At 50.3% G+C, this 23,448-nt stretch overlaps 1 long non-coding RNA gene across 2 annotated transcripts; it reads left to right on the forward strand.

The window, feature by feature from the left end:
• The first annotated feature begins 7,146 nt into the window (after positions 1-7,146).
• LOC103666361 lies at positions 7,147-12,366 on the forward strand. 2 transcript variants are annotated; one of them, XR_569480.2, is made up of 4 exons: positions 7,147-7,360; positions 8,887-9,199; positions 11,362-11,762; positions 11,963-12,366. It is a non-coding gene; the product is annotated as an uncharacterized LOC103666361 (long non-coding RNA). The 2 variants fall into 2 exon arrangements; XR_569481.2 differs by having other exon boundaries at positions 7,148-7,360; positions 8,887-9,131.
• Positions 12,367-23,448: the final 11,082 nt, after the last annotated feature.

Raw genomic sequence — 23,448 nt, forward strand, 5'->3', positions numbered from 1 at the left:
CTTGGAGGCCCCTCTGGATCCCAGCCTCCGCCCGCTACCCCACCTGACCTTGGGAGAGCCCTCACTCCTGTAAGGATTAGCAGAATGAGAGGACTGAAAATTATTTATTCTTAATAGCGGTCCCCAAATTCTTCTCAGCAAAAACCATGTTCCTTGGGGAAATGCTCTGAAGACGTACCCAGTCGAGAAGGTGAGACCCACCACAGACATTATTAGGATGTGTAGTGAGTTGGAGGCTTCCTTTTTCAGGGCTTAGAGGTCAGAGGACAGGGATAGGGGACATGAGAGAGAGAACTCTCACCAAGGGGGATCAGTGAGCTCCAACGACGTGGTAGAAGGTCCATGACAAATGAGTGGTGGCTGTGTTTGGGGGCACAGAGTGACACAACTAGCTCTTCTCTATTGAGCCTTGGCCACGTGCCCGGTACTGAGCCATTACTCTGTCTCCACCATGGCATCGAATCCTCACAGCATCACCATGAGAGAGAAACGATTCTTAGTCCCATTTTACAGATGAGAAACCAAAGTTCAGGGAACTGAAGCTGCCTGAGGTTATGCTATTAGCAAAGTAAAACATGAGATGCCACGACACACCCACTGAACGGTACGATTAAAAAGACTCACCACACCAAGTGTTGGAGAGGACATGGGGCAACTGGTGCTCTCAGACGCTGCTGGCGAAAGTGTAAAACGGTACAACCACTTTGGAAGACTGGCCGTTTCCAATAAATTTAAACATATACCACCCCATGACCCACCATTCTACTCCGAGGTTTACCCAAGAGAAATGCATGTAGTATGACATGTAGTATGACTCATTAGAGTCCCAAACTAGAAAACTCAAGAAGTCCTCAACAGCCGACTGGGCAAATACCCTGCGTATGGCCTACGAAGGAAGACTGCTCAGCAGTGAAAAGGAGCAAAATACTAACACACGCAATGTGGCTGAATCTCAAACCGGATATGCTGAGCAAACGAAGCCAGACAGGAGCGCCTACTGCGTGATGACAGTGGCAGAAAGCAGAGTCATGGCTGCCCAGGGCTGGGGTGGGCAGGCATTGACGGCAAAGGGGGACAAGAGGGACGGAAATGCTCTGTATCTTGATCTCAATGGTAGTTACATAGGTGCAGACGTTTGTCAAAACCCATTGAAAGAACTCTTAAAATGGGTGAATTTTATTGCATATAAATTATATCTCAGTAAAGTTGCCTAAAACACAATTCAAAGTACTTGTTGGGTCTTTATGATCTGACCCATTGTCCTTCCCCACCACTCCCCTCCCCTTTGCCTTTGTTCTGGCCACACCAGCCTCCCTGCTATCCTTCCCATCATCCAAACGCTTTCCCATCTCTAGGGCTCTGTCCTTGCTGTCCCCACCACCTGCAACACTCTCCCGACGTATGCCCATATCACTCCCTCACCTCCTCCAGATCTCTGTTCAAAAGTTACCTACCCGTGTGGCTTTCTCTGGTCCCAGCACCCCACATAAAACAACATCCACCCTATGATTCTCTAGCCCTTTACCCTCTTTCTTTGCCGTACCATTTATCACATCCTGATATGTTATCATAACTGGTTTACCGTCTGTCTCCCCTACTTGAGTGAGCCCCACGAGAGCAGGGACTCGATCCTCACTGACCGTGCTCTGAGGTCTAGTACAGTGCCTGGCAGGGAGCAGACAATCACTGCTTATTGAATGAGTGAATTAGAACCTTCCTACCAAGCTTTCCCCACTGTTCTTCCTCCAAGAAAGGAGAAGTCCTTTAATATCAAAAAGATCTTTCTCAGAGATGTGCCCACCCAACCACGAAACAGTCTTTTTCCCCCTGAAAATGAATAATAATAATAATAATAATAATAATAATGGAATATTTTACTTCTCAATTTCATCATCCACCCCCCATGCTCAGGATTACCCACAAGAACACTCAATGGATATTTATTCTACATTTATGGAACTAAAGAACCTCCAAACCAAAGAACCATTTTTCCAAGGTGACTTCTGTCTTTAATAACAGAGACCAATTTGCCCGCCTTTTAAATGTGCTAGCAACGTTTAAAAGCTGCAGAAACTCCCTACAATATTTTTGTTCTGCCTCACTGATCACCCTTGGACATGTATATTTATTTATTTACATAATCAGGATTACATAGCATGAGGACATATATAGTTCAGTACCCTGCTTTTCTCAGTTAACATTACAGAGTAAGTATTTTTCCATGCTGTTAATAATTCTTGGAAAATATAATCATGAATGGCTATGGAATATAGTGTCATATGGATGTACCGTAGTTTATTTAGCCAGGCTCTTACTACGGAATTTTTAGGTTGTTTTCTCTTTTTTTAATTTCAATTATAAATAATGAATGTTATTGTGTACGAATGCCTGAATTTCTTTTTTTTTTTTAAGATTTTATTTATTTATTTGACAGAGAGACAGACAGCCAGCGAGAGAGGAAACACAAGCAGGGGGAGTGGGAGAGGAAGAAGCAGGCTCTTCCTGCTTCCAGCGGAGGAGCCTGATGTGGGGCTCGATCCCATAACGCCGGGATCACGCCCTGAGCCGAAGGCAGACGCTTAACGACTGCGCCACCCAGGCGCCCCAATGCCTGAATTTCTGAATATTTCCTAGAGGCAGAGTCCTAGCCCCACAGGATGCTGGGGCGGAATTAAGGTCTTTACACCTAGTCCCTACTTGTTTTCCAGAAAAAAGACGCCAATTTAAATGACCATCAGGAGAATATGGGAGTCCTGTGTCAGTTCACCCTTGCTGCCACCGGGGTTTACCAGTTCTTTACTCTTGCTCATTTGGTAGATAAAAATGTTCTTTTGTTTTAATTTCTATTTCTTTAATGACGGGTAAAGTGGGACATCCTTTCACACGTTCCTTGACCATTTGTGTTTCATCTTCTGTAAATCGTTTATATTATTTTCCCATTTCGTAATTGAAGTGTTCGCGTTACCTTGAGGAATTGTCAGAGCTCTCAGTATATATTAGAGATATTAACTCTTTTGATAACTTTTTATACCTGTTGAAAATCTTTGTTTTCCAATTTGCCCGCCTTGCATCGTGTTTCTGTTGCCTCTTGGGATATATAGATCTTTAACTCTCTTACTGTGGTTGATGTTATTGCTTTGTTTGGGAAGTCCTTCCCCATCCTGGGGTGGGGTGAGAGTCCTGCTGAGTCCCAGGCACATTGTGTAAATTATTTCCTGCCATCCCTACTTTGTCATTTTTTATGATACAAAATTTCAAACATACACAGGAGTAGAGAAAAATAAATATATTGATTCTGGAATTTGTTTCAAGATAATGCGGGGTGGTGGAGGGGAGGTCATAGACCCAACGAGAGTGGCCATAAGTTGACGATCATTGGAGTTGGAGGTTCTCTTCACTTTTGTAGAGAGGATGTGACCTGGCTGACACCTTAGGGGGCCAAAGGGCAGTCATTTCTGGACCCATTTCCTGTGACATGCACTGCCCTAGAAGACTTGTGTCATCCCACTGAGCCCTACAAGCACCCTTGGAAGAAGGAAATATTAATCCCATATTACAGATGAGGACATTGAGATTCCAATGGATGGATTGTCCAAGGTCGAATAACTGGGAAGTACACAATAGGATCTGAGCCCAGGTCATCCTGACACAAGTGCCATGTTCCTTCCACTGGGCCATCGATGCTCTTGGAGGCAGGAAATTAAATGGAAGAGAAGATGGGCTTCTGTAGCAGAGCTTAGCTAGCCCCCAGGCTCCTCCCAGTCACAGTCCCAGAGAAAGGGCTCAGATTAGAAATTAATATGATTGGTGGCACCTGGGTGGCTCAGTTGGTTAGGTGTCCAACTCTTGATTTTGGCTCAGGTCGTGATCTCAGGGTCCTGAGATCGAGCCCTGCGTCTGACTCTATACTCAGCGGGGAATCTGCTTGTCCCTCTCCCTCCCCCACCCTCTCTCTCACACACAAATAAACAAATAAAATATTTTTAAAAAATTAATCTGATAGTCTACAATAAGAAATGTTTACAGCATGGTAACTGTAATTAATCATACTGTAAATTGCATATTTGAAAGTTGCTAAGAGAGTAGATCCTGAAAGTTCTCAACACTAGAAAAAAGATCGTAACCATACGTGGTGATGGAAGTTAACCAGACTTACTGTGGTAATCCTTTTACAATATAGACCAGTGCTGAATCATTATGTTGCACACCTGAAACTACTATGATGTCCTATGTCAATTATACTCCAATAAAAGAACAAAAGAAAGAATGAAATACTGCTTGTACAGCTGACTTTATGCACCAAGATTCAGGCCTGCTACTCATTCATTTCCTCTGTCATTATTTCAGCAATAGGTTTTAAGTGCAAACAGTGTGCCAGGCCTTGGACTAGGACTGGAACTTACTGAAAAATAGAAGGATGGACAAATTAAAAGAGTCCAGCACCCCCAATACCACCAGGGTCACCCCACCCAACATGGTACCCTGGACCTCACATCACAGACATTTGGCCAAGAGCTTTCTTACTAACACACACTTTGATTCATGTCCCCAGTATATTAGTCAACTACTGCTAGGATAATACCGCATAACAAACAGCCCGCACGTTTTAGTGGCTTACGACAGCAACTATTTCTTTCTCCCCACTGTCTGCAGATTGGTTTCTCTAGACACTACCCCACCTCCTCCACCAGGGGGTCTCATCTTTTCATCTTCTCAGATATATTAAAAAATTCACTGTATACGAACGTCTCACAGGCACACCCAGATTTTGACGAGACCAAAAGTGTTTTCAAGGCACTGAAGCATTATGTGAGTTTAACCTTGTTAACAGTACGTCCGTGGCTGTTATTTCTGAAAGGCTGAGGTAGAGATGGGCCTGGGAACACAATCCCCATTTCCCTTGATGCTATTCCTCTGTCTCTTTCACTCAGAAACCATGCTGAAACTTGATAAAGTAAGAGAACTACCATGATGGTGAGGACCTTGCATCTCCTCTGATTTATCTTTTTTTTTTTTTTTAATAAATCACTCACAGCCATGGCCCTGTATTATTCCCCACGAATCAACGTGGTGCACTCTGCCACCGAGAACTGCTGAATGCCACAGCGCTGGGCGAGAACGGTCCGTCATTGAACTATCCGCACGGCATACGTTCGTTGAGCACCTGCTACGCGTCGCCAGACGCTGGGAGGCTCCCCTCTCATAGAGCCACATTCCAGTCGGGGGAATGGGGGCGGGAGACAGGCAATAAATAAATACGTGTTTTAAAGATAATTTCAATAGGTAATAAATGCAATCCATTTAAGGGAAATAAAGCATGATGGTGGAATGGAGCAGGAAGAGGAACAGCAGGGAAGACTTCTTGGAGGAGGGTGATTGGATTTGAGCCTTGCATGGCGAGGAGTCAGCTATGCTGTCTGCAAGAATATTCCAGGCAAAGGGACCTGCAGGGGCAAAACCTGAAACAGGAGCAGTCTTAGAACAGAAAGAATTCTGCCTGGCTAGAACAGAATCAATGTGGGGAGGTGGTCAAGGAAGAGGAGAGGTGGGAAGGGACAGCCCATGGAAGGCCTTAAAGGCCTGGAGAAGATGTTGGGAGTTTCCTCTAAGGCCACTGGAAGGCCCCGGAGTGCTCCTCAGGGGAGCGGCATGATCTGATGTCTCTCTGATGGCCCCAGGGACCCCCTGCTAAAGATGGCTCACCTGGCTTACCGGATGTGGGCCTCTCCTTCCCATTGTCCATGGCCCCCCTCCCAAACCACACCTTTGGAGAAAAAGAAGAGGACCCCCCCCCCCAGAGAAGAGGGGGAGAGCCTGTGGTCCAGGAGAACCAGTAGCCATGCTTCCCTGACTGAATTTCTGGGCTTCCATGTACGATGAAACCCACTATACTTATCCTTCCAAGCAGCACTGGCCTTCAGCACACACAACGAGCTAAATTCTCATGCGTGACTCAAATGGTGAGAGCCCCAGGCATCGGGGCACTCGCCTGCATGCGTCGGCCACCTCTAGGCCATCACCGGGCCCAGCGCAGTCTCTTGGACGTTGGTTCTCCAGCAGGTGAACTTGCCTGATGCATCAGCACCACTTTCCAGCTCCCAAAGAGCTGCACCCCACCTGAGATCCAGGAGGCAGTCAGGGCAAGGCTGCCAATCTCATTCACCAGAGAGGAAACCGAGGCACTTAAAGGAAGTTTGAGGCCAGAGTCATGGAGGCCTAAATGACAATGCCAGGAATCAAACCAGACAAGGTCACAAGCCCTGTGGTCTCTGACCTCTTCCTCAGCTCCTGGAGCAGGTAGAGACAACCCCGGAAAGCTTACCACGTGCCAGGCTCTGTTCTGAGGATTCACACATATTAACTTAAAGACCCATGAGTTAGGAAATATTATTATCTCCATTTTCTAGGTGAACCTGACACGTAGGGACATTAAATAATTTGCTCAAGGTCACACAGAGCTGGAAAGTAGCAGGCCCAAGATTTGAACCAGGCAGTCTTCACCACTATGCCATGCTGCCTCTGGCACTCATCTGTGGAAGGGAAGGAGGGAGAGGAGTATTTGCGTAGACGGCCGTGTGCAGACGTGGACATGTGGTACTCCAGTGTGCATGTACACGGTCGGGGGCATGTGCAGATCTGCTTCTGTGCGTGGCTTTTGCCGAGTGTCTCTGCACCTGCTTTGTGCGTACGTCCGCATTCGCGAGCTTGCAGCTGGTTCTATAGGTGTGTCCTCTGCACACAGGCACTGGTGTGTGCGCTTGCACGTGCCCATGCGTACGGAGGGGTTTGTTAGCATAGCCCTGTGTGTGTGACAGTGCAGGCGTGTGTGACCTTGAGCATCTGTCCTTGCAGGTGGAGCTGGTCTTGAAAGCCAGGACGTCGGCTTCTTTAGACGCTGGTGCCTGCAGCTGTGATGGTGTGCCCAGGAGCGCACATCCCCCTGGGGGTCCGTCCTGTGCAGCCCAGCAGCAGTCGGGGTCCCCTATGGGAGTCACAGGCAGCCCCAGAGTCAGCCCAGCTTCTTCGCAAAGTCGAAATTCGCCACCAGCATCACCAGAAATGCAGCAGAACAGCAGTTTTGAAAGTGGAAGAATTGATATGCGTTTGTTCCCTAAACCCTGACTTACTTCCCCCTTTGCGTTCGCGCTTTGGGAAGTTGCATGCAGCCCTTTGGAGGATCTGCACCCAGCGCGGGGCAGCCTGCATGCGGTCCAGTGCCGAAGGACAGGAGAAGGTCACTTCCCGGAGAGCTCTGCAGAGCGTGCCACCACCAGTAGGCTCAAGAAGTATTGGCTGCCTCCATCCCTGCCTCTGCCCTGCCCCTGCCCAGCCTGTACTCACCTCTGCCAGCAGTTTCCAGGTAAGGGGTGGGGGGGACTACCGCAGGGGGGGGGCCTAGGAAGAGGCAAGGCCAGGGCTGGGATGAGGGCACTGAAGCCTCCCTCTCTGCTTCAGTGAGACTCTGCTTTCTCACTCTACCCTCAAATTGAGCGTCTCCAAGCAGGAAGCCTGGGACAGTACTGTCCTCTGAACAGGCAGCTGGTTGCACCCTGTCCCCGTGGTTGTTCTGCTTCAGCTTGCATAAACCCAGGATGGGCAACTCACTGCCTCCTGAAACCACCGGTTCCCACTGAACAGCTGTTAAGAAGTGAGGGTATTCAGTATTTCCTGACCTACTGTGTGCCCAGCACACTCCAGGTCCTGGGGTACAGAGGAGAGTCAGGTAAGACCTTCACCCTCCAGGAGCTCACAGCACAGCAGGGAAGACCCACAGCAACGTCCTCTTCCTGTCTCAGCAGCTGCTCAGGCCAATGGCTCCCTCTACCCCCAGACAGTCCTGCCGACATGGGCACACCCCTCTTCCTCTAAGCAAACGCTCCCCCTCCCTTTTACAGTTCCTCAAAAGTTGGGCCATAGCGCTCTGTCTCTACTTCCCCATCACATCCTGGGCCTGCCCTACCTGCCACGGCCTCTCCATCCCTTGCTTCCCAAGAGAGAACCCTACAGGCAAGGCCTTTGCCCCCAGGCTTGGCAAGGCTATGGGGTCCAGACAGTTCTCAGGTTCCAGAGGCCAGGTGCTGACACGAGAGGAAAAAGAGGAATGTCTAGCTGCCTTCTCTGCATTAGGCAATACCCCGTGGCGAGGCTGGGCCTCTCCTACTCAGGAAATCTCTGATTACCAGATGTGAGGTTCTCTGACAACACCAGCAAGAAGGCCACATTTTATAACAATCACAGCACTCAGTCTCTGGCTAAAATGGTGATGGTGGGGGTGGAAAGATAAGGCAAGAGATTCATAGGAAGAAAAAGGGACCAACAGACGTAAAACCAGAGAAAAATATGCCCAGAATAGAGAGAGATACAGAAGCAAAGAGATGATCAGAAACAGAGCCTCACAGAAACAAAGATGAGAGGTGCAGAGATAGGAACATAGGGAGACACTCCTAGAGACAGAGATCCTGTGGCCAGCCACAGAAGCGGGAAGACAGGTAGACAGGCGTGACCACGGAACACCCATGCTTCTTTATTGCTCTCCTGCTTAATTCCAAAAAAAAAGAAGAGAGAGAGAGAGAGAGAAAGAAAAGGATTCCACTTGAGGTCACTTGCAATAAAGATCCATGTGTAAAGTAAAAATTCAAAGCCAAACACTATGGAAGAAGGAACAAATAACGATGCCAAAGGCCTGGGTGTGGCAGACTGTAACTTGCGTGATCTACAATGAACCACTTGGTTTTCATGCTCTTGGGTACCCACTTCCTCCTGATTCCGGGCGGGCCTGGGACGTGTTTCAATCAGGAGAATGTTGCGGAAGTAACACTGTGCCAATCCCAAGCCTAGGCGTTAAGAAGTCATGGCGGATGGCGGCTTCCGCTCTTTGTGTTCTAGGGGGAAAGCCGGCCACTATGCAGCCAGCCTGACTATCCTGAGGCCATCTTGCTGCTGTGAGGATACCTGAATTAAGCACCTGGAGAGACCACTCAGACAATGAGAACCAGGACCGCAGACATTAGGACCCAAATTGAGGTGTGCCAGCCAGCCCTCCGCTGAAGCCACATGGAACAGAGATGAGCCTCCCCACCAAGCCGTGCCCAACTTGCCACATCACAAGCACGTAATAAAATGGCTGTATTGTAAGTCATCAGGTTGTGGGGCACTGTGCTGCGCAGCCGACAGCTAACTGAAATACTGGGTTGACACGGTAAATAAGTCCAAGGGTTTCCATCATTCCCTTTGGCTGATGGGTAATGTGGGAGACAGAGCATCTCTTTCCTCTGAAGAATCCAAATGCCACTCAGCTCCTTCATGGGAAAATTAGCCAAGGTCCGCCAACAGCACCTTGGAAGAACGTGGTCACGCGCACACTTGTCCTCAAGGGATGGTGACTGCTGTGCACTGACTGAGTGATGGTGGTGAGACAGAGGGGTTGTCGTAGCACTTACCACAGGCCAGGTCATCCCCTCAGAGAGAGGGGAGACTGACGGTCAGGGAGGGGAGCGACAGCCTGCGCGCTCACTGCCAGGACTCGTCGGAGCCAGGATGGGAGCCCAGACCGCACGCCCATTAGGCTGTTAGTGTGCAGCTAAAACAAGCCGCAGATTCAGGAACCCTGAATCCAGAGCAACCTCTGTGTCTCGAAGACAGGACCCTACATGCTCCCCTAGGCCTTCTGGTCCGGGGGAAGGGGGAAGGACAGGTGGTGCTCTCACCCTCTCCTTAATTCAGACCAGACCCCCCGGGGGATGAACGTCCTGGCGAGGCTCCCCATCAGAGTCTGCCCCAGCCCCGACCCCAGCCCCAGCCCCAGCCCCAGCCCCAGGCCGGAACATTTGTCAGGCAGCCAGGGCCCCACACCTGCCGGCTTCATTGCCAGGCCCGCAGGAATCGCTTGACTCTGAAATTGGTTCCTGGAACACTTTTGCTCCCATTATTATACTGCCTTCCCTGACACCCCCTCCCCCAGCACTTTTTTTTTTTTACACTAAACTTTCTCTGAATTCACCTGATTTTTCCCATCTCCTTTACATTCTTTATGGCAATGGAGAAATAATCACCGCTCCTCCGGCAGGGTGATGGGAGTGTGCAATATTAACTGTAAATCAGGCAGAAATTGGTGGAAGGGGAAGGGTTTGATGAGGTGCAGAGACATTATATCATTTTAAAGCACTTTTCTGGTCTCCAGTAATCCCCATGTAAATGAAAAGGAGTTGACGACGTGCCTCTCTCTGAGGCTGCCTTCAGGAATGCAGAGAAAATGCTCCTGGAAGGAGGACGCAGGGCGGAGGAAGGTTGACTGGGGCCTGACAGGGGAGGCAGAAATGTCCCGGGCTCGGCCCCCAACCCCTCCAGACCAGGGGTGGGCGCACACCCCAGACTGGAATAACCCCGCCGGTGTTGCAGCTTCTTGGAAGATGAGGCTCCAGCTCCAGGGGGAGGGGCAGGGGTAGCACTGTGCACCGACAGGCAGCGGGGCTGGATCGAACCACCATATATCCTGCAGCCCAGTAGACTCGTTGGCAGTGGTACTGCTCCCAAGGGGGCATCTGAAACGTAGGGGGACTTTGGGGATTTTGTCTGTGGTCCTAATGACTGGGACGCAGGACAGACCGTGATAGAGGCAAGGATGGTAAACATCCGGCCATGCACGGAATGCTCCCACGTAACTGCCCCTCCTAAAATGCCCCTGACTCCCCCTCCATATGCTCTCCATACAAAGAAGGGATTATTCTGAAAAATGACCATCGATCAAGACCTGTCACCGGCAGGGGCCATCTCACCAGGGATGGTTCATGATCTCCTGGGTGCCTTTAAATTGAAGTTCGTTAGTCTAGGCTAACAGACCACTGAATTCAGTCTAACTGAATTCAGCTACCTGTGTTTCCCCCAATCTGGGATGCCACAGATCGTAAAGGGAATCATTGCTGTACTTACCACTAAGAAAGAAAACGATGCTGTGACCCAGGGCTTACTCATTGCTTAGATTTGTACTTTAGAATTACTGGAAATGCTCTTTAATACTTATTTAATCATTGTTATATATCATGGGATATTATTAAGTACAAAGAATATTTTATTTTCTTAAAGATTTTATTTATTCATTAGAGAGGGAGAGAGGGTGTGAAAGAGAGCATGTGCGTGGGGAGGGGCAGAAGGAGAGGGAGAGAGAGAGAGTCTCAAGCAGACTCCCAGCTGAGCGTGGAGCCCGACAAGGTGGGGCTCGATCTCACCACCCTGAGGTCATGACCTGAACTGAAACCAAGAGCCTGAGGCTTAACCTGAGCACCCAGGCGCCCCACGAGGATTATTTTAAATGCAATGAACTGCTGACCGTATTCCTAACCTATTCACGGTCCATGCCTGCAGGCTTCAGGGTCCACCTCTTCTGGATCGTGTTTCAACTCAGAGCCATCAACACCCATGTTTCCCACACAGTGTCATCCTCTGAGACACCAAGTGTAGACGACACTGCCTTTCTTCAAAGAGCACGGCCCCAGCATCTCTGAGATTCTCTTCTGAGCCACTGAGACTCACTGCACATGCGTGGTGCTGGCTCTTCCTTGATCTTCCCACAGGGGTCAACAGAAGGTTTTCAGATAATAAACGAGACTTACTCCCTTTCTCAAATGGCCATAGAGCATTTTGTTGTCTGACCCACGGAGGCCCTGGCTGTTGGTGCCCGGTCAGGCCTCCCGGCATCACCACAAAGAACACACATGGTCCGTGGTGTATACCACCGTCACGGGTGGAAGAGCAACAATTTCAAGGTCACAAGATGGGTCCTGAGAATATAGACACTAAAAGAGGAAGAAGCGGATCTCATAGAATCTCATAGAATCTATGAAATGCTAGAACATGAGTTGGTTCGTGTGGATCCATGCCCAGAGGAAAAAGCGGATCTCATAGAATCTCATAGAATCTATGAAATGCTAGAACATGAGTTGGTTCGTGTGGCAACAATTTCAAGGTCACAAGATGGGTCCTGAGAATATAGACACTAAAAGAGGAAGAAGCGGATCTCATAGAATCTCATAGAATCTATGAAATGCTAGAACATGAGTTGGTCCGTGTGGATCCATGCCCAGAGGAAGAAGCGGATCTCATAGAATCTCATAGAATCTATGAAATGCTAGAACATGAGTTGGTCCGTGTGGATCCATGCCCAGAGCTAGTGACGGCCGGGAAGCTGTCTCAGAGACCCTGTCTGCTGACACGCCTGGGGCTCCTGTCTCAGGAGGGCGCGTGTAGTTGTCCCAAGGCTGTAGAGGTGGCAGATGTAGCAAATAAAAATAGAGGACACCTAGTTAAATCTGAATTTCAGATAGAAAAAACCAAATAATTTTTAGTTTAAGTCCCAAATAGTTCATGAAATATTCTTATACTAAAAAAAAAAAAAAAAAAAAAAAAAGGTGTGAGATGTGAATTTCACTGGGCATATCCTGTGTCTTTTCCGGCGATCTCGCTGTGGTGCTCCGTGTACAGCTAATCTGAACAGACGTGGCCAGGATACCAGGCCCAGACTTGGGTTCCTGTAGGACTCGGCTGCCCTGCTGCTCTCCCCTCTCGAGTAGGAGCTCAGGGTGTGGAGGACACAGGGATGAGGCGGCCTGGTCGGAACCTCCTGATGTATTTATAACCAGCCTAGAATCAGCCTCCGTTTGGCTCATTTCCCACTCGTCCTGCACTAGTCACTGATGATGTTGGGATAATGGGGAGGAGGCTAGGCTTGGGGCCCTGGGGGTGGGGGGGTCAGAGCTCCATGCAAGGACAGACCTTCACAAGCCGCAGTCAGGCTCCAATAGAGAGACTCCCAACACTGAAGCAGTGACTGCCTAAGGGGCTCAGACCGGGAGGTATTTTGGACAAGCGGAGAAGAAAAAGGTTCCCGGGGATGGGGACTGATTTGCACAATGCAATGTGAACATAAAGGGGTCAGAGGAGACCTAGGAAGACATGCCGGAAGTCCCACGTGCCTGGACAATGAGCGCATTGGGAACTGGGCTGGCCTCTCCGTGTAACTTGCTATCTGCATGATCTTGGACCGCTAACTCAGTTCCTGAACATCAAACGGACAAGTAGCCAGCCTGGGAACTCCCGGGGCACCGAGCAATGCAGTTTGAAAACCACTTCTGAGGGCTTGAGGGGGAGCGAAGGACTTCAGACACGAGACCCACACGATCAGATGTTTTAACAATCATCGCGACAACCACAGCCGTCTACCAGTGATGGAAGACTCGCTGCATGTGCTAAGCACTTGGCTCTTGTTAAGAATATCGATAATAGAAGCTTCTGGGTTGGTCCCACATACTAGAGCCACGGCATTAGGTGCCAGACAGGGTGATAAGCATTTACTTGCATTATCTCATTTGGCCTTCACCACACCCCTCTGAGGCTGGTTTTTATGCTCCCCACCTGGTGAAGAAGGAAACTGACATCAACACAATGACCAGACTTGCCCCAAGTTGCCCAGAGGTAGTAGCAGAGCCAGGACCAGAGCCCGGACTGCTGACATCAAGGCCGGGTGGCCATCTCTCCATGCATAACTGCAACTCCTGGAAAGCCACGGAAGTGCCCTCACGTGGCACATTCTGCCGCCTTCCCTGGGAAAAGGCAGAAGCCCAGTCTCTCCAAACACAAAGAAAGGCTAGAATCAGAATTCCAGGAGCATCCTAGTTTCTGCGCATATTTTAAAGGACAAATCAGGCTACAATTAGAAAGCCCCTCACCAAAATTCCAGCCACATGCTAACAGGCTGCGGTCAACATCCACAGGGGGGTCAGGAACCGAGTCTCAGCGGGAGGGTCTCTGAACCGGGGGTCCCCGAGGGTATGCTGCCTAAGGGACTAGAGGCAGGCACCTGATTTCTCTGCCAAGTGCCTGCAATTATAGCAATTCTCTCAGTGCCACAGACTCCCAGGAAAGAGTCATCTGGCGCTCGGTTAAACTGATTAGGAATCACTTTCTGTTTCAGCCTCATCCCTGAATCTCAGCAGCGAGTAGAGTTGCTGCCCAGGCTTTCCAATCGGCATGGATCCTGACGGCTCCGGGATCGTCCCAGGCACCCTTGGCAGTCCTGGGGATTTTGTTTCTGCCCCTGCCCCTCGCCGGGCTTCCCACTCCTTTCCATCTCACCTTGGAGAGATTCCAAAACTACAGCTCAGGAGCTTCTCCTCAATCCCATTCAGAGCGTAGGGTCCCTCCGGAGCTTGACTTAGCCTGGGCACTGCCAGCAGACAGCCCATGGGGGCCCATGCTTTGCCTGCGGGGACCACTCCCTGGTCTTAATGGCGTGATATCTCCATGTCTCTCTCCCGGACACCTGCAGGGGGCTCTTCCCCAGTCCTTTCCTGTCAGTTTCTCACCTCTGCTGGTATATTAGTCAGTTCTTTGTCACACAACCACCTCAGAACCCCACTGGTTTACCACGACACTCATTTAGTTTCAAATTTATGGATCTCTAGGTCTGACCCAAGTTTGACGGCTCTAGACTGAGTTCACGTGGCCCAGGCTGGACCCAGGCTTCAGGACAGGTTCTGACCTCCTGGGCATGTCATGTTCTGGGGCCCGGGCTGAAGGGGCAGCATGCTCTTTCCCTAGCAGATCATAAAGGCACAAGGGTCTGAGGACAAACGGGGATGGATCTTAGGGTCTCGGCTCCAAACAGCCCATGGTCACTACTGTTCACATCCCGGTGGCCAAAGCAGTCATCTAACGCGGTTCGTCACCATCGTACACACCACCCACTATGGTGGCAAAAACTGCAAAGTCACATGATAAAGAGTGTGGACGTGTAACTGTAACCCACGGATGGCGTACAAATCCGAGCAACAGAGACACTCATTGGCGTTCTCTCTGCGGCCCTCCGCTGCCGACTTCTGCCACAGGATTACCTGCCACATCCTAGATGAGCCCCGAGGCCAGAGTCCGAGGCTGTGCACGTGCGCGCCCCTCTGGAACTGCCACGGGAACGAGGTGTGGGCCTGTGGCTCCCACCCGAGAGCACACGTGACCCTGCTGTGACCCCATGGTGACCCTGCGACCTCCCCAGAATCATGGAAACAATAGAACAACTTGCACATCTGGATTCCCAGGACGAGTGTCTGTTCCCCGAGTACCTTGACTTGTCCTGGAGAGCCCAGGCTTCTGGGAGGCAGGCTCGGGCCCTCAACACCCGGAGCCAGAGCATCGTTTAGCTTTAAAAGGCCTCATACGGCTCAGGGTCCCACAATGCTCCCAGCCCACCTCGCCCCAGGGATCTGTCAGACACCGCACAGTCTTGATACCGAGACTCCCTACACCAGGACAGGCAGGGTACGTGCAGGGCATCTCGTCGGACCCCCTTGTATGCAGATGGGGAAACTGAGGCCCAAGAACGGAAAGGCACCCCAGACAGTGACAAGGTCCCCCGTCTCCCACCTCAGTGCTTTTCTGACACCCCAAAGAACCCGATGACTACAAGGCCTACCGGCCCCGAGGCCCTCCCATTATCCCACACTAACCTTGCCTCTGTCCTGTCTTGGGCTCTTCAAGAATCCAGGCAGAAGCTGTGGGCCAGCTCATCTGTTTCTGCTTGAAAGGAATGGCATTTTCCCAGGGAGGGTGAGCTGGTGATAGAACCAGGGACAGGCGCTCCTTCCAGAAAGCCAGGGTCTGGACAAGGCCGGGCTGGGCGGAAGGAGAGGCTTCAGCATCCAATTAGCACCCTCTGCCCTTGGAGCCGCTGGCTGAGAGGCGCTGAGCAGGCCGGCCGGTCCGCTGGTGAATGAGCACTAATTGGGTGTCAAGCACGCCAGGGCCCACCGGCTCCCCTCACTTCCCCGCTAAACTCTCCGAGACCACCGCAGAGAGCCGAGGGGCGGAAGGCAGCTAATTGGTCCGGCCTGCCCGGCAGTCCCTCTCCCCACATTCTGATGCCCTGTCACTCAGCTTCCTTTGTCTTCCATTTCAAGGGCTTGGGGAAAATTGCCCACATCTGCTGAGAAGTTTCCTGTAAACCCCGGGGTGGGAGGGGAGCGTATTTTAAAAGAGGCTCTAAGCAGGGACATTTTGGCACATTTCCCACAAGTGGCCCCAGTTGTCCTGACTGTGGAGAACTGTGGGGACGGCCCTCCTACACACTCCTTCACACTCCTGCTTGTCCGTATTTTTAGACGAGAGTTTCCAAGTCACCCGAAAGCTAATGAAATGGGTTTTGTTGCCTTTTGCCTGTCAGCATCACGGTTCATCTGGGGGTGGGGGGGGCTATTAATACTACTTCTGAACTAGAAGAAACCCTACTTACCTTGGAGGAGGCAGGTGTGGATGGGAGCAAGTGTGTGGGCACACACACAGGTGTCTGGTGACCCGTGTTTTAAGCACAGTGGACACACAAAATACTGAACTTCCGGGAGTAGGGAAGTAAGGCTGGAATTTCTTTAACAGGTGTGGCTGAGATGATATTTTGAGATACAAATCTCTCCAATCTGTGCTTTTGCTCCCCTGTGTTTTCCCCGCTCACTCCCACCCCCAAGCCAGTCGTCAGCACTGTGCTCACTGCCTTGGGAGAGAGGCAGCAGGGCAAAAACCAGAAATAGCCTGCAAATCTCTCTGGCTTTTGTGTTCCACGGGGGAAGGGGACTTCTCAGGCCTGGAGAACTGTCCAGAAGCTGGGGGAGAGTTGGGGTTCACTTTCCACCCAGCTCCCATCCCCAGCCCACCCCTCGGGGGCAGGGAGGAAAGAGACCTAAGGGAGAATGGAAGAGAACCCATTCTCATCGCTCGCCCTCTGGGAGGGTCGCTCAGGCAGAATGAACTGTGAATAGCCCTTATATCACTGCCCCCTCTTCAAGCAGGACGCAGAAGCAACGGAAGGCCACTAGGCCCTGTAGGAAGCCATAGAAAGAGGGCGCTGTGGGGACCAATGACTCAGGGCAAGGGGCCTATTCCCTTACCGTCCCTCCCAGTGCTTTGGCTCTCCCTAAGAGCCCAGATTTGCAACTCTTCCCTGTGAGCAGGGACCCCTAAACAAGATTGAGAGTAATTTCCACCCCTCAAGTTCGATGAAATGAGGGTTCAGAGTCCAAAAGTCAATTTAGTAACAGAAAAAAAACCATCTAAGGTAAAACGCCTTACACACATGGATGGGTAGACACACAGTCTGTGGCCTGAGGATAAATACGTACACCTTCCTTCGCTTGATCTGAAACAGCCCTCCCTCTCCGTGCAGCTCCCCCTCCTCTTAGCCTGCCCGTTCTCCATAGCATTCATCACTACCTGACATTACATTCGGTACCTAAGTGTTTATTTAGTTACCGTCCTTACACCCGAGGTTGGGGACGTTGTTTGGATGCCTAGATGAGGGCCTAGCACAGAGGAGCCTTCAAAAGGCTTAGAATGAGTGAGCCGTGTGCGTGCTCAGTGGTGACACCTACTGGCCAAGGGGATATTACATCCCAACTCTACTAAACCTGATCCCTGCGGACCCCAAAGGTGGAGGGAGGACCTTTCCTGGTCCTCTAAGTGATAGGACTGGGAAACCCCAGGCCAAGAAGAAATTTGTCTGGACCTAAGATTTAAGAGGGAGCCTGGGGATGGGGGCAGAAACATGTGGGAGTGAAACATGAGTCTTACGAAGAAGAAAAGGGAAGATAAGGTGAGATCTCTGACTCACAGTGTAGCCAGCAAGCCTCCCATTCTGCACAGCTGTCACCTTCCTTCCATTTAGTTCTCCTCTTCTCCCTCTTTTATCTCAATTCGCTTCTCTCAAATTTTTGTTGAATGGAAGCGCCAGGTGAGGAGGAAGGTGAGGAGAGGAGACAGCTGCAAGGGAAGTATAAAGCCCACCCCGGAACAGCTTAAAATCAAGTTAAGGAGATGGCACACAGGGGTGTGTCTTGACCTCCAGCGTCTACAGAGTACTTCGAGGCTTGCAACGCGCTTTCCCATGTATTTCTTTATTGGCTCTTCCCCTGACCTATCCTGGTGGGCAGGACAGTCACCATCTCTGTTTTATTAATAAGGACCCTTGAACTCAATGAAGAAAGTGATTTGTCCAAAGTCCCACAAAGAATCTTGGCAGGGCCGAGTCCTCTCCAATTTTATTCTTTCTGATGTTTTTGCTTTGGAGTCTCAGTCATTAGGGAGTAAATCTCCCACTGGGGAGGTGAGGCACACAGCCAGGACACAAACAGTAGACCACAGCAGAGCACCGGAATTCACAGGACTCGGGGGGCCCAGGGGTGGAAGAGCTGACCCTGCCCTCTGGACAAGTTTTTACCACTGTTACTTTCCCATGAACGGTATCATGTCAGACCTGGAACTTTAATAAAGTGGGAACCTTGAGGTTCTCCAGCAAGGGTCAGGAAGCCAGGTCCTCCTCATCAGGGCATCCACATTCTGGTCTTTATAAGAGGAAACCACTGACTGCACCCCTGGGAATATTTGCCCTAATTCATTATCAGACTGCTTGCAATTATCAAACTGTGCTCCCTCGAGTTGACCTTTAGCTGGGGAACAGCTATATTTAGAGAAAACCAGCCCTTTGTAATTACCCCCACTCAGATTACTTAAAGGTCGGCTGCAGATGTGACAGTCTGATCCGTGGGAAGGGCTGTTTCCAGGATCCTTCGATAATTATTCAAACCAGACAATAATTAGCAAATGTTTTCTACAAATGAATCCATCCCTGTTGTTCAGCCCCAGAAGGGAGCCCTGAAGGCTTACCAGGCCAAAGTTGCCCCCTGTAAATACAGTAACAACAATCCCCTCACGCACATCGCACATCCATCCCTTTACAGTTTACAAAGAGCTTCATATCTCCCCTGGCTTACTCCTCACACCGGCCTTAACAGGAGACACACGTTCGTACTTTACAGGTGAGAACACTGAGGCTCAGAGAGGGTAAGTAGACTTGCCCCGTCACATGGTTGAACCAAGACTTCACTCCAGGTCTTTCTTGCTCTTTCCTTCGGCAAACATTTACTGAGTGCCTACATTCAGCTTGGACTTTCAGCCAACACTGGCCCCTGTGTTCAAAACTCAGGGTGGAATGGGGAGACATGAAACGTTAAAACACCAGGGGTAGCAGCCTCTCTAGGGAGTGTCCATAAATTCCCCACAAGAATGACTTTGGATATCAGAAGCGAAGAGTCCATCTGTCTAAGGAGATTAAGGAAGGGTTTGGGTGCAAGTCAACCAAAGACAATGGATGAAGGTTCCAGATTGGGAGGAAGGAAAAGCATTAAAATGGAGTCAACTGATATCCTCACTTAGCACACTTACAGTAACTAACGAAATAGCACATGTCACCTGACCCCAGTGTGAAGAGGGATTGAGGACGTAGATGACATTACCTCAAGCATCACTGTCCTGGTTATAAGGATAATCCTGGAGTCCGCGGCTTCCAAGAAACCCACGGAAGGACAGTTTGGGCAGGGAGGGTCTTTAAGCCCACTTTCCCTTCACCTAAAGAAGGTCCATTTATATATGTTTTACATTTTAAGCTTCCATTTAATAAGGAGCCCATGATTTTTAAAAATATAGAAATTATTGGTTTATAGAATTAATTATAGGTACGGTGGTTAAAGATATTTATGAAGTGCCATGAGTATTGACTTCACAATTTCTTATTTAAGGTGAAAAAAAAGAAAAAATAGTCATCAATAGTTTCTGTAAATAAACAGAAACAGTCTCCACTGACTGGGCAATCAGCTGATTCGAACAAAATGAAATAACGATGAAAAATAATGATGCTTAAATTGATAATTCTCATCTATGTAGAGTTTACTCCATGTTGGGGACTCTTCTAAGTACTTGACCCGCAGTAGTTCATGTGCGTGTCCCTACAACCCCGCGATGTGGGTACCATGGGTCCTAACATCACCGCCATTTTGTAGGTGAGGTAACTGAGGCAAGAGGGCTCGCGAGAGGTGACACACACGGGACGGCGCACTTACACTGAGCACACCAGCTGCGCAGCGGCAGAGAAACGGCAGCCAATGGGCACGGGGTGGAGGACTTCCGGAAGAGTCCGTGTTCCTTCTCAGTGGGCAAACGGACAAGGCTGCGGATCACAGGAACCCGCACACCTCCTACATCTGACTGAGCTGCTGGTGACATGAGCTTAGAACGGTGGGCTTCTAGAAGAGCCGGAGTAGCTGCCCAGGCCCTTCTAATTCAGAGATTCTGCAGTTTCCGTCATGTGGATTTGGAGATGGAGGGTCTTCTGAATAACCCGGGCTTTGGGGCAAGCTCACAGGGGCGCACAAAGGTGGGGGCAGAGGTGACAATGGCTTCATTATATCACCCACTGAGCCTCCACTGGGGAGAAATTAATACCTCATGCAGATGTGAGTCTGAGGTTTGCTTATGCTATGCTGGGGGCGGGGGGAGAGAGAGAGAGAAGGGGAAAAAAATGGCCAAGTCTTAAACCCTTAGGATAAACCCCACCATAAAGATAGTCTGTTCCTCTTTAGGGAAGATATTTGTCCAACACTTCAGAAACTCTCATTTATCTACAAACATGATTTATTTTTCCATTTATTGCATCAAATTTCCATTATTCTCTTCATTCATGCAAATCCCCAAAGGCCTGCCCTCTGCAGTCAGCTGACACTTCCTGGGCACCCTCCCAGTGTCGGGCCGAGTCTAGGCTCTGGGGACGCAATGCAGAGTGAAAAGCCTGGAACACGGGGCCTGGATCTGCACTGTCCCGTCCTGCAGCCCCTAGCCACATGTGGCAATTTAAATTTAAATTAATTAAAAGTACTGAAAATTAAAAATTCAGTTGCTCAGCCCCCGTGGCCACATGTCAAGTGTTTAACGTGTAGCCAGCACCGTGACCTGTCAAACACAGTGCAGACAAAGAATATTTTCATCATCATAGAATATTCTACTGGAAGCACTGGTGGATGAACCAATGCTCGAACTGGGTGGGAGGTAAGCCCGCTTTCATGACTAGCTTCGCTCTACAGTGATGGTTGCCTGTCTTCCTAAGTATTCGATCGTTCTGGGTTTTAACCGATCCACATGGCTCGGCTCAGCTCGGCCGAAGGAGAGGAAGAGTAGCGCTCAGCTACATTTGGGTGCCACGAGCTCGGTAACAAGAGGTGTTTCAGGAGAACATAATGTATGGACACAACCAGACGGCGATTTGCGGCGCACCTGCTCGTCTGAGCTGGTCTCGCTGTGCGCATGCGCGTGGACTCACGTATCCTCACAGACACACGTGCTCCCGCATAGATCTGCTCACTTAGATACACACGACCACACAAATATCAGGCTCACACAGTCAGGAGCACACACACGCAGACATGCACACTCTTACACACGTGTGATTTTATGTGCAGTCCCATCCAGCTCCTGCAGATACACACACACACACACACACACACAGTGTTTTACACAAAGGCATCCTGCATTACTGCCAGGTTGTCACACATGATTGAGTTGGCTACAGTTAAGTTCTGTGGCTTTTCGCTATCCTGATATAATACAGAAACAGATGGCCCAATTTTTCTTGCATTTTCCAGATTCAAGATAAATGCTCGGGAGCTCCACGGTAACCCTGTCCTTGGGAACCATCCATTCATTCACCGTTCAGCAAACATTGATTGAGGGCCTAGAAATCGACAGAATCACAGAGAAGGTTGGTAACTAAACCACAAAAATTCCACCGGGAGTTTCAGGCTCAGGGGAGGGAGAAGGTATCCTGCAGCACACGGGGCGTCCGGGCCCTCCCCTGGGACCCAAACTGTAGGTGTGACCCTACCACCTCCCACCCCGTGTCCCTGCCAAGGGTACCGGGCTGTAATTGAATGGGGGCAAGGACAGGGGGCATTAAGTCTCTAGGTAAGAGCAGATGGTGTGGATTGGAGGGGTTCAGAGGTAGACACACCTGTCAGCCGCAGCCAGATGTCCTCTTTCTCTTGCCTGCACCTCTGGACTCTCGCCCGCGCCCAGCACTCGCCCTCAGCATGTGCTCAAGTTTTCCCGTTTAACGAAAGCCTCGCTTTATCCCACAGCCTCCTTCCTTACCTCCGACTGGTGTCTACATTCTCTGTCACAGCAAACATCCCCCAAACTATTGTCTTAACCCTCATTCCGGCTCTTGAGCCCACCACAGCACGACTTGCGACTGGCCCCTCCACGCCACGAAGCTGCTCGCCCCGAGTCACCAATGGCCACCACCCTGCCAGGTCTGATGGTCTTGGCTCACTCCCCATCCTGCCAGACCACCGTGCTGCACTTTACATGGCAGGTCAGCTCCTCCAGAGTCCCTTCCCATTCTCAAACTCGGTCATGTGCCAGGCACCGTGGGGGACTGTAGTAAGCATGAGTCCAGATGGCCGCTGTGGTGCTATCCTGTTATGAGGCTTTATGATGCCATAAACACCCTTGGTTTGGGGACAAATTATGTCCTCAGGCAAGGAGGGGTCCAGCGTGCCATCTTCCCTGCAGCTGAACCCCAAAGCTTAGCTTCATTTTCCTGGCACATGGAACCCAGGGCAGTGGAAGAATTAATTGGTGGGCTCAGGGAGGGTAGATAGGATGTAGGGTCTTATAAGTCTGTTCTGGGTTAACGTGTGTCCCTGAAAAGATATGTTAAAGTCCTAGAATACCCGTATCTCAGCATGTAACCTTATTTGCCAAAAAGGTGGTTGCAGATGTCATTAGTAAAGATGAGGTCATACTGGAGTAGGTCAGGTCCTTAATCCAATACGACTGGTGTCCCTCTGGGAAGGTGGTCATCCGACGCCGGAGGACTGAAGTGATGCCTCTATCGGCCCAGGAGCACTGGGGCTCCTTGAAGCCAGAAGAGCGTTGGGCTCGCGTGATAGCTGAGCTCCTTCATCCGCCCCATCCTGCATAGGCTCCCTCTCCTCTGTAGACGCTGGTCCCCAAAACATCTTGCCATCAGCATCTGCCTCCAGAGAACACAACCTACAGCAAGAAGACTCACCCTTGCCGCATCCATCATACGGTGGCCAGCAGCAGCTGGCTGTTGCCAAAGCCACCAACCATTGGGGTCCAGGCAGAACTGGGGTGAGGGTCGCCCTCCAAAGCAGCTTCGCTTGGCCTAAATCCTCACAAAGTCTTCCTGGATTTCTGTCCCTTTCTGTCCAGGATTTCTTGTCCAGAATCTTACCAGGTGTCTCATGGAAAAAAAAAAAAAAAAGCATTCTGTCCGTTCCTGGCCTTCTGCTGACCAAACTGCTCCAATCCGGACCACATGAGAGGCCAGATGGGAAACAGTGCATTTCATCCACTCCAACCTCGTCCTCAGAACACCCTCTCCCCCCCTGCTTGAAAAGAAAAGCTGCCATGCAAATCAACGGTTATGAACCAGACTCAGGGTGGGGGTGCGGGGGGAGGGGGATGGAGAGAATTGGGGGAGGAACAGGAGTAGGCTCTGTTCCGCATGTAAAACACCTAGCCCCGAGCCAGGTCCACAGCGAGTGTCCAATAAATGATAGC

This window comes from Ursus maritimus, unplaced genomic scaffold, assembly GCF_017311325.1.
Source record: "Ursus maritimus isolate PB19 unplaced genomic scaffold, ASM1731132v1 scaffold_32, whole genome shotgun sequence".
In the NCBI taxonomy this organism is placed as follows: domain Eukaryota; kingdom Metazoa; phylum Chordata; class Mammalia; order Carnivora; family Ursidae; genus Ursus; species Ursus maritimus.